Genomic DNA, 11,989 nt, shown 5'->3' with positions numbered 1-11,989 from the left:
TCATTGGCCTATTGGTGGAGAAAGAGGTGTTGGCTCTTGCTCAGTGAGTGAAGTTGCAGGAGGTGTAGGTGTGCTTGTATCTTCTGGGGACTGTTGCTGTCTCCCAGTCAGTTAGGCAAAAATTACAATTGAATAACCATCGAAAAAACAAAAAAATACATCCTGAAGTCACACAGGACCAGTAACCCCCCGGAAACAAAAATAATAAAAAGAAAAAGGGGAGAAAAGAAGGAGAAGACAGGTAAATCTGCAATATCTGCGGATAGGTCACTGAGAGGAAAAATGTAGAGAAGCAGAATAATGAAGAAAGAAAACAATCAAAGAACAAACAAACAATACACAAAAAAGCAAAAACAGAACAACAACAACAAAAAAAGGGACGGGGTTAACCACAAGAGAAAAAAAAAAAAAAGAAGGTGTAAACTAGGACCTTTTCAGTCATGCAGTGCAGGGCCGGAGAGTTCTTAGGGTTACTGGAAAGTAGTGTAGATAAGTGTTTCTGTTTTTCATAAAGAAGGTTTAGAGTTTGAAGCGGGAGGTTTTATGGTAATTGGCTGAATATGGTTTCTTCTATTGAATGAGTGAAGTTATTGGTGGAGAAGGTGGGAGCAGAAGAAGGAAAGCTTGGTATCACTAGGGTCAGTTTCTAGGGCTTTGAGCTGGCTATTATTGATGGCATATTTATATGCAAGACCACGGCTCAACCTCAGGGAAGATTTCGATTGTTAGGGCATTGCAACTTTCTGCCAATTTCAGGCACACTCAAAGACCCTGCTTCCATGGCCCCATAACGCCGAAGAACAGCTCCAAGGCAAAATTCTTGGGACTACAGTTTCTTCACTCTCCCTGTCCTGTCTGCCTGCGGTGCTGATGCAATCCTGCCAGACCACTAATGGCCACCTCTGGAGTTTGTCTGTGATACCAACCATCTGTGGCACAAAGATGCATGCAATTTCAGCTGTGTTGGAGTTGGGGGAGTACCTGCTAGTGACCTGAGGTCCTGATCTCTGTGACAAAGAAAAGCACAATGTCTCCCAGTCTGACCCCAGCTCACTCTGTGACCCACTGGGAGGGGAGGGAGCTAGCCTTCCTGTTGCAACAGTGAGTTCTCTGCTGAATCTCAGCAGAGGTGCCTGTGCCTGCTAGCACCCAGATGACCCAAATTACCAACAAAATCAACTGCTTGAGGCAGGTCTCTGCCACTGCCCACCGGAATATAGAGTGGTGGCTGGTATGCTGTTACAAGGTGTCTTCCTTCTTGGCTCGGGGATCTCAGGCAGCCACCCTCACCTGGCAGAGAGTGACTGCCCCAGGAAAGTTTCCAATGCTTCTCTCAGGTGCCTGTCCATCCTCCATCAGTAGCTCTTTCCTAAATAATTTCCCTGTGCCTTTCTCTAATTCTGCTCTTCTGTGTTTGGTGCACTTTGATTCAGTGAGCTATTCAGAATACCAGAGTCCCTAATTCAATCTGTTGTGCCTAGTTTTCCAAGACCTTAGATGCCAGAGGGAAAAAGCATGCTGCTCACTGGTGAGACTCCATTTTGAATCATGATATGAATTCTTTAGTGGTTACATGAAATAAGCTCTTGTTGGCTGCTAGGATAATAAAAAAAATAGTATGAGTTGTCTTTATGACCAGTGAAAATCTAACATGACAACTTAAAAATATCCATTAGTATTATGATTCTGCATTTCAAATATGCATTTAGATGATAATTGGAAAGATGATTAAATTTGGTCCAGTGACATTTTTCAAATAGCTAAGAAATGAGAAATATATTCTACCCTTCACAGCTTTATGTCTCTTTGTTCCTTTGCTATTAATTGACAGGTTCTTTTGCTGAGGAAATGAACCTTTGGTCCACGTATCAGAGAGTTTATATTTTTAATTCTAAGCCATTACATATTGCTAAAGCTGAAATAATTTTATGAAAGTGAAAATTGATCTCATTACTGAATCATAAGAAAAGAATTAAAAAGTGGACTCTGACTGAGCTTTTGCTTAGTATAAAATAAACCAAACCAAAAAAACCAAACTCATTGCCATCGAGTTGATTCTGACTCATAGTGACCCCGTTTGGGTTTCTGAGATGGTAAATCTTTACAGAAGTAGATTGCCTAGTCTTCCTCCTGCAAAGTGGCTGGTAGGTTTGAACGCCAACCTTCTGGTTAGCAGTCAAATGCCTTAAGCACTCTGTGACCAGAGAATAGTGTTTTATAAAAGAGCACTAGATGGAATATCAGGACTCCTGGTGATGAAAATGGTTAAGCACTCAGCTGTTAACTGAAGGGTTGGTGGTTCAAACCTATCCAGTGGCTCAATGGGAGAAAAACCTGGCATGCTGCTGCCATAAAGATTGCAGCCTAGAAAACTCTATGAGACAGTTCTGCTCTTTCACATTGGATCACTGAATTGAAAATCATTCAGTCATGCCTAAAAACAACAGAAGGAATATCACAAGACAAAAGAAAACAGACAGATAAGTGAACTGAAAATGTTTCTTTAATAGAAGTTTTCCTTGTTAATCTTTTAAAATGTACTCTAGTTAAAAAGGAAACTGTTTTTGTTGTTAGGTACTGTGAAGTCAGCTCCAACTCATAGCAACCCTATATACAACAGAATGAAACACTGCCCAGTCCTGCACCATCCTCACAATCTTTGCTATACTTGAGCCCATCGTTGTAGCCACTGTGTCAATCCATCTCATGGAGAATCTCCCCCTTTTTTTCTGACCCTGTACTTTACCAAGCATGATATCCTTCTACAGAGACTAGTGCCTTCTGACAACATGACCAAAGTAGGTGAGACAAAGTCTGGCTATTCTCGCTTTTAAGGAGCATGCTGGCTGTACCTCATCCAGGAGAGATTTGTTCAATTTTCTGGTAGTCTACAGATTTTGAGATTCTTTGCCAATACCACAATTCAATGGCATCAGTTCTTCTTTGGTCTTCCTTATTCATTTTCCAGCTTTCACATGCATATGAGACTATTGAAATGACTATACCATGGCTTGTGCCAGGTGCACCTTAGTCTTCAAGAGTCTTTGCTCTTTAACAGTAAAGAGGTCTTTTGCAGCAGACTTGCCCAGTGCAATATGTCATTTGACTTATTGACTGCTGCCTCCATGAGCACTGATTGTGGATCCAAGTAAAATGAAATCCCTGACAACTTTAATCTTTTCTCCATTTATTGTGATGTTGCTTATTGGTCCAGTTGTGAGAATTTTTGTTTCCTTTATGTTCAGGTGCAATCATAATGAAGTCTTTTATCTTCTTCAGTAAAAACTTCATGTCTTCACTTTCAGAAAGCAAGATTGTGTTATCTGCATATCACAGGTTGTTAATGAGTCTTCCTTCAATCCTGACATCACATTCTTCATATAGACCAGCTTCTGGGATTATTTTAACAGCATACAGATTGAATAAGTATGGTGAAATATACAATCCTGAGCACACCTCACTCCCCTCCACTGCTGGTGCTGGGCCCTACCCTGGGCAGGCCTGCCATGTAGCTGCTGCAGCCCGGCCCAGCTGCCACCCTTGGCACCATGCTGCTGTCACTCCTGACAGCACCAAGTCCTCACACATGGTGCTGCTGAGGGAGCCTGGAAGCACAGTTCCTGCAGCCAAGGCAGTGTGGAGCCTACCAGGTTTTTGAGGACACTAAACAGAGTCATTTGGAGAGAGGGCATGGAAGAGCTGTGCAACTAGGAGGAAGCCTGGAAGGTGTTCAAGAATGACCTTGAGATGGACTATTTTTATCTAAGATACTTAGAGTGCATTAAAAATATGAATCTCCATACACCGAAAATCCAAATTTTAATACATACCTTCAAAATCTGCTTGGCCAGTGTACTCCAAATCCCTGCAATAAGGAAGGAACACAAGTATGCCAAGACCCAACTTCTACTCCTGTGTAAAACCAGCTTGGGGCTTTATCTTTAGCACTTTTTGATAAAGAAGTTAATGAATGCAGCCAACAGAACAAGATCTATAATCAAATTTGCTACGACATGTTGAGCAGCTTCTACTGTTCCTGTTCTAGTGGCTATGCACTCTCCTCCACAGATGAATGCACAGACACAGATGCCTGCAGAGAGGCTCCCTGCAGGGAGGGTCCTTGTTCCTATCTAATGGGCTCCTACTCCTGCCTTTGTGACAAGGGCTGCAAGGATGATAGCCAGAAGAAGGTCTGCCAAGATGTGAATGAATGTGAGGAAAACACCTGTGAACAGATCTGTGTCAATTCCCTGGGGAGCTATACCTGTCACAGTTACAGACTTGGAGGCCTCAAACTATCACAGGACATGAACACTTGTGAGAACATTTTGTCATGTGTAACTTTTAATGTAGCCAAAACTGTGAAGTCTATATATCTGGGACAGATGAATGTTCAGTGGGACCCCTGAGATCATTTCAAAAGACTGCACCCCATAATACTTGTGGCTAAGTTCAACATTAGAACCTTTGACCCTGATGGTGTCCTTTTCTTTGCTAAAAGCCATCAAGGCAGCACCAGAATCATCCTTACTTTGCCTGCTGGCAGTTTGGAGCTGTAGCTCTTCTACAATGGGATCGGCTGTGTCACCAGCAGTGGGTCAATCACCAACCAGGGCAATTGGCAAATGATTCCTGTTGAAGACCTGGAATAGAATCTAGTGATCAAAGTCAACAAGAATGCTATTGTGAAAATAGTGGCTAGTATATACACACAATGGAATACTATACAACACTAAAGAATAATATAGAATCTGCAAAACACCACATAACATGGATGAACTTAGAGGACATTATGCTGAATGAAATAAGCCAATCACAGAAGGACAAATATTGTATTAGTTCATTACTGTAAAAAGTCAAGGAAAAGTTTATATATGGAAGGAAACTTTCTTTGTTGGTTACCAGGGGTGGAAGGAGAAGAAGGGAAACACTGCAAAAATAAAAATTAAAAATAAATGAAAAACAAAAAATAGCAGTGGTTGAGGATTTGTTTCAGCTGGACAATTGTTGTTGTTGTTGTTAGGTGCCATTGAGTTGTCTCCAACTCATAGGGATGCTACAAACAGAAGAATGAAACACTGCCTGGTCTTGTACCAGCCTCACGATCCTTGCTATACATGAATCTCATTGCAGTCACTGTGGCTGTCTATTTTGTTTAGGGCCTGCCCCTTCTTCATTGACCCTCCACTTTGCCAAGCATGATATCCTTCTCCAGGGAATGATTCCTTCTGACAACATGACCAAAGTAGCTGAGACGAAGTCTGACCATTCTCTCTTTGAAGGAGCATTTGGGCTGAACATCTTCAAGGACAGATTTGTTAGTCCTTTTATCAGACCACTCTACTCAGCATTCTTCTCCAACACCACAACTCAAAAGCATCAACTCTTCTTCAGTCTTCCTTATCATTGTCCAGAGGCTATTGAAATTATCATGGCTTGGGTTAAGCACATCTTTGTCTTCAAGGAGACATCTTTGCCCTTCATCACTTGAAAGAGGTCTTTTGCAGCAAATTTGCCCAAAGTAATACTTCGTCTGATGTCTTGACTGCTGCTTCCATTGGTGTTGATGTAGAATCAAGTAATATGAAATCCTCAACAACTTCAATCTTTTCTCCATCCACTATGAACCTTTTTATTGGACAAGTTGTGAGGATTTTTGCTTTCTTTATATTGAGGTGTATACTGCAGGCTGTAGTCTTTAATTTTCATCAGTAAGTGCTTCAAGTCATCCTCACTTTCAGCAAGCAAAGTTGTGTCATCTGCATATCTCAGGTTCTTAATAAGCCTTCCTCCAATCCTGATTCTGACAAGAATCCTGACATTCTTCTTCAAATAACCCAGCTTCTCAGATTATTTGTTCAGCATACGAATTGAATAAGTATGGTGAAAGAATACAAGCTTAACACACTCCCGTCTTGATTTTGAACCTTGCAGTATCCCCTTATTCTGTTCAAATAACAGCCTCCTAATCTATGTACAGGTTCCTCATAAGTACATTCAAGTGTTCTGGAACTCATATTGTTCTCAATGCTGTCCACAATTTGTTCTGATCCACACAATCAAATGCTTTTGCATAGTTAGTAAAACATAAGTAAACATCTTTCTGGTATTCTTTGCTTTCAGCTAAGATCCATCTGACATCAGCAATGATATTCCTTATTTCACGTCCTCTTCTGAATCCAGTGTGCATGTCTGGAAGCTCTTTGTCAATATACAATTGCACCATCTTTGAATTATCTTCAGTAAAATGAAACACTGTAATATTAATGATATTGTTCAATAATTTCCACATTCTGTGGGATCACCTTTCTTTGGAACAAGTACAAATACTGATCTCTTCCAGTCAGTTGGCCAGATAGCTGTCTTCCAAATCTCTTGGAAGTGCCCCCAGAGTGGCATCTGTTTGTTGAAACATCTCAATGGATATTCGATTAATTCCTGGAGCCCTGTTTTTCACCATTTCCTTCAGTGCAGCTTTGACTTTTTACCTCAATACCATTGGTTCTTGATCATATGCCACCTCCTGAAATGAATGAACATTGACCAATTATTTTTGGTACAATGACTGTGAATTCCTTCCATCTTCTTTTGATGCTTCCTGCATCATTCAATACTTTGCCCATAGAATTCTTTCAATATTGCAACTTGAGGCTTAAAATTTTTCCTCAGTTCTTTCAGCTTGAGAAATACTGAGCATGTTCTTCCCTTTTGGTTTTCTAAGTCCAGGTCTTTTACATTTCATTATAGTAATTGGCTTTTTCTCCTCTAGCTCCTCTTTGAAATCTTCTGTTCAGCTCTTTTGTCTTGTCATTTCTTCCATTTGCTTTAGCTACTCTCCATTCAAGGTCAAGTTTCAGAGTCTCTTCTGACATCTCTTTTGTTTTTTCTTCCTTTCTTGTCTTTTTAATGACATCTTGCTTTCTTCATGCATGATGTTCTTGATGTCATCCCACAATTCCTCTGGTGTTCACTCATTGGTGTTCAGTGCACCAAATCTATTCTTTAAATGGTCTCTAATTTCAGGAGGGATATTATCAAGGTCATATTTTGATTCTTGTGGACTTGTTTTAATTGTCTTCAACTTCAGCTTAAACATGTATATGAGCAGTTAATGGTCAGTTCCACAATCAGCCCCTGGCCTTGTTTTGGCCAAACATATTGAACTCCTCCATCTCCTCTTGCCACAGATGTAGTCAATCTAATTCCTATGTATTCCATCTGGTGAAGTCCGCATATATAGTTGCTATGTTGTTGAAAAAAGGTATTTGCAATGAATAAGTCATTGTTGCTGTTCTTTGTTGTTATGTCCCATCAAGTCGACTCTGACTCATAGTGACCTCTCCTTGGATTTCCAAGGCAGTATTACTATGGAAACAGATTGCCCAACCTTTCTTCTGAGGAGTGACTGGTGGGTTTGAACCACCAGCCTTCTGGATAGCAGTCAAGTGCCTTAGACACTGTGCTACCAGAGCTCCTAAAAGAGAAGATAGCTTGTGAAAAGTTGTTGTTGTTATGTGCCATCGAGTCGGACCCGACTCATAATGACCCTTCCTTGGGTTTCTGAGGCAGTATCACTACGGAAGTAGATTGCCCAACCTTCCTTCCAAGGAGTGGCTGGTGGGTTTGAACCGCCAGCCTCCTGGTTAGCAGTCAAGTGCCTTAGGCACTATGCTACCAGAGCTCCTGAATAAGTCATTTGTCTTGCAAAATTCTATCATGCGATCTCCAGCATTATTTCTATCACCAAGGCCATATTTTCCAACTACCAGTAACTCTTTTTTGTTCCCAACTTTTGCATCCCAGTCACCAATGATAATCAATACATCTTGATTGCATGTTCAGTCAACTTCAGACTGCAGAAGTTAGTAGAATTCTTTAATCTCCTCATCTTTGGCTTGAGTGGTTGCTGCGTAAATTTTAATAATACTAGTGTTAACTGGTCTTCCTTGTAGGTGTATGGATATTTTCCTCTCACTGACAGCATTGTACTTCAGGACAGATCTTGAAACAGTCTTTGTGATGATGAATGCCACACCATTCCTCTTCAATTTGTCATTCCCAGCATAGTCGATCATATGGTTGTCTGATTTAAAATGGCCAAAACCAGTCCATTTCAGCTCACTAATGCAGAGGATATTGATTTTTATGAGTTCTATTTTATTTATTTTTTTTTTTAGGAGGAGCTCTGGTAGCACAGTGGCTAAGACACTTGACTGCTAACCAGAAGGCTGTTGGTTCAAACCCACCAGCCACTCCTTGGAAGGAAGATGGGGCAATCTACTTCCGTAGTGATACTGCCTCAGAAACCCAAAGAGGGGTCGCTATGAGTCGGGTCCGACTCAACGGCACATAACAACACCAATTTCATTTTTGACAGCTTCCAATTTTCTTAGATTCATACTTTGTACATTCCATGTTCCAATTATTAATGGATATTTGCAGCTGTTTCTTCTCATTTTAAGTCATGTCACATCAGCCTATGGAGGTCCAAAAAGCTTTACTCAATCCATATCATTAAGGTTGTCCCTATCTGAGGAGTCAACTCTTCCCCAGTCAAATTTTGAGTGCTTTCCGACCTGATGGGCTCATCTTCCAGCACTATATCAGACAGTGTGTCAGGGCTGTTCATAAAGTTTTCCAGTAATATATCAGATAGTGTTTCAATGCTATTCATAAGGTTTTCACTGGCCAATTCATTGAGAATAGGATGGCCTCTTCCTTCTTCCAAATCTGTCTTAGCCTGGAAGCTCTGCTGAAACCTGTCCACCATGGATAACCCTGCTGGTGTTTTGCAACATGGTGGAATATGCACATTAGCTACCACAGGACAACAAACTGACAGACAAGTACATCTCTTTTGTTGTTGTTGTTATTATATGCCATGGAGTTGGACCCAACTCATAGCAACCCCTCATTGGGTTTTGGAGGCAGTATCACTGTGGAAGTAGATTGCCCAACCTTTCTTCTGAGGAGTGGCTGGTAGGTTTGAAGCGCCAGCCTTCTAGTTAGCAGTCAAGTGCCTTAGGCACTACGCTACCAGAGCTCCCCTCTGCACCTGCCTACCTCGGGCAACAGCCATAAAATAGAGCTCCCCACAAGCAAAAAAAGGCTCCAAGCATCAGGCCCACCTACCTTGGACCCCAGGCTTAAAATAAAGCCACCTCTCCAACAAACACATGAGGAATTTCTCGTGATCATTAGTCATTAGAGAGATGCAAATTAAAACAGTGATGAGATATCATCTTACCCCAGCAATAACAGCAAAGTTCCACAAGTCAGAAAATAACAAATGCTGGTGAGATTGCAGAGAGTTTGGAACTCTTGTGCACTGCTGGTGGGATTGTAAAATGGTACAATCATTGCAGCATACAGTATGGCATTTCCTTAAAAAACTGAAAATAGAAATACCATTTGACCCAGTAATTCCATTACTAGGAATGTATCCTAAAGAGGCGAGAGGCAGTGCACAAACAGACATATGTACACCTATGTTCAGCACAATTCACTATATCAAAGAGATGGAAACAACCTAAATGCCCATCAATGGATGAGTGGATAACCAAATTATGGTGCATTTACACAATGGAATACTATGCTACATTAAAGAACAATGATGGATATGCAAATCATCTCACAATGTGGATGAGCCTGGAGGACATTATACTGGGTGAAATAAGTCAATCACAGAAGGATAAATACTTTATGAGCTCATTACTGTAAAAAGCCAAAGAAGGCTTTGCTTGCGAAAGGGAACTCACTTTTTACATTACTGGGGTGGGAAGGGAAGGAGAGGGATTAATTTTGGGCTAGTTGGGACCCACATGCTGATGTGGGTAAGGGGAGGGATGTATGGAAAGAGTCTGTGACCACCATGATAACATTAGGAAAAGGGAAGACACTGAATTGTGCACATAAGAGATAGACCACAGATGCTAATACCAATCAGTGTGCACGCTATACTGCATTACTATTAACACCATATACAAGATTATAGATGAACACATAAATATCTGAGAGGATCAGATAGGGGCCAGTGAACAGGAGTATACTCTAGACAAAGGATAGATTCAGCAGAGGCTAATCTTGCACAGATACCAGTGATACAAAATACCTGTAATCCTTACAGAAACAACAAAAGACAGACATAGAGCAATCCCTCACAGACACCCAGACACTGTGGGAGAAAGATCCAATGGTTCTACCATCTCAGGACCATAGAACTGGGATACACCAGACTCAATTGGCACAACAAAATACATAAAAGCCTTGTTCCACATCCTACATTGGTGTGTAGCAAAAAGCTTTCAAGTGGCCATCTAAGATGCAGCTGATGATCTTCTATCATCAGAAGCAAAGAAGAGTGCAAGAAAAAGCAAAGACATTTGGAAGCAATCAGCCCTAGGACATGATGGCCCTTGAGACCAGAAGAACTAGATGGTGCCTGACTACCAATGCCAATCACTCAGGAAAGGATCAAATCTGGAGATCCTGGATAGAGTAGCAGGAAAAACACTAAACAAAATCCAAAAACTCAATAATTACCAGAATTACTGGTTGGATGGAGTCTGGTGAGACCCCCAATACTATGGTCCTGGGATACATTCTGGGCCTGGAAGAAAGTTCACTCCCAGGGTTTGGCTCTCATCCCAACAGTAAACAAAATGTACATGCAGACCACTCAACCCAGGGTGACACACCCACATACACTATGGAAATGCATCCCTTGGTGCAATCGACCATGAGACACCAGAGGCACAACATTCACATGGAGGAAGTGCAGGACAAACAAGAGTGCATGACTATGAGAGGCATGGGGGGAGAGTTACTGGGCAGGGAGGGAAGGAGACTGGGTTAGGGTTGGGCATGGTAAATGGGTAGTGAAACCTAAATGTACACGTAACGTTGAATGGAAAACAAACTCTTAAAATCAAAAATTAAAAAAAAAAAAAAATACAGCCACCCCCAAGCAAAAAGCAGCCCCCAGCTTGGGACAGAGGATTGTATCATTTGAATCTTACCATCAGAGGCATTCCCTTTAAAGACAAAGACCTCCTTCAACCTATAAAGCCTCACTTGGATAGTTGTGTGAGGAGTTGGAACTGACTGAATGGTGAAGACATTACCACCCAAGAAACAGTAAAAGTGAACAGTAAATGCAATGCTTCTTTGTGATGGAAAAGGAGTCTTTCTACCCTGGGAATAGATTTCCCTTATACAGCCTCAATTATATGCAAACATCATTGCTTGTTGGAACAGAAACAATCTGGGAAATAGAAGTAATTTCTTGGATCTACCCAGCCACAGACACTGAGGTGCTGTTAACGCTGATGGGAAAGGACCACACCATTCCCCTCTGTAGCCCAGGTTGACTACCACTCCACAAAGAAGCTCAAAAAGCAACTGGTTCAAGGTCTGCCACAATCAGGGGCATGCAGTGATGGTCTCTGTGAAAGAAGAGGAGACAACCCTGGTGGTTGATGGCACAAAGGGGCAGAGAGAAATGAGCTCCGTCCAGCTGCAGGAGAGGCTTGCCGTGCAGAAGAGGTACCTGCAAGACTCTATGCACATGTTCGTGGGGGAAATCCCAGATGTTCCCGTAACTCAGTGCCAGTCATGGTATTCTACAAGGGCTGCATGACTCTGGAGGTCAACAAGAAGGCTCTGGACTTAGACAAAGTCATGTACAAACACAGGGACATTACATCACACTCTTGTCCTCCGATTGAGCACTCTGTACCATAGGCTCCAAGGCTACAGGGCACACATTGTATAAGAAATTTTCATGGTTTTGGTTTAAGAACAACAACAGCAAAAAGAATAAAAATTAAGAATATAAATATAAATATAAATTATAACAACTGTCCTGCACTGCATGAATTGTTCTTTTAAAAACACTGAAGAGGTTGTGAGCTTCTGATCACCCAAGTTGAGTTTATACTTTAAATATTTGCTTGCCTTGTAGTATATTTGTAAACAGTTGAGAAAACTA

At 41.4% G+C, this 11,989-nt stretch overlaps 1 pseudogene; it reads left to right on the top strand.

Annotated features, from left to right (window-relative positions):
• The first annotated feature begins 3,506 nt into the window (after window positions 1–3,506).
• On the top strand, window positions 3,507–11,742 carry LOC103195684 (annotated as a pseudogene).
• The last annotated feature ends 247 nt before the right edge of the window (window positions 11,743–11,989 follow it).

Source organism: Orycteropus afer, unplaced genomic scaffold, assembly GCF_000298275.1.
Source record: "Orycteropus afer afer isolate SDZICR_OR568_19922 unplaced genomic scaffold, OryAfe1.0 scaffold00058, whole genome shotgun sequence".
NCBI lineage: Eukaryota > Metazoa > Chordata > Mammalia > Tubulidentata > Orycteropodidae > Orycteropus > Orycteropus afer.
This window is presented reverse-complemented; position numbering and strand designations above follow the sequence as displayed.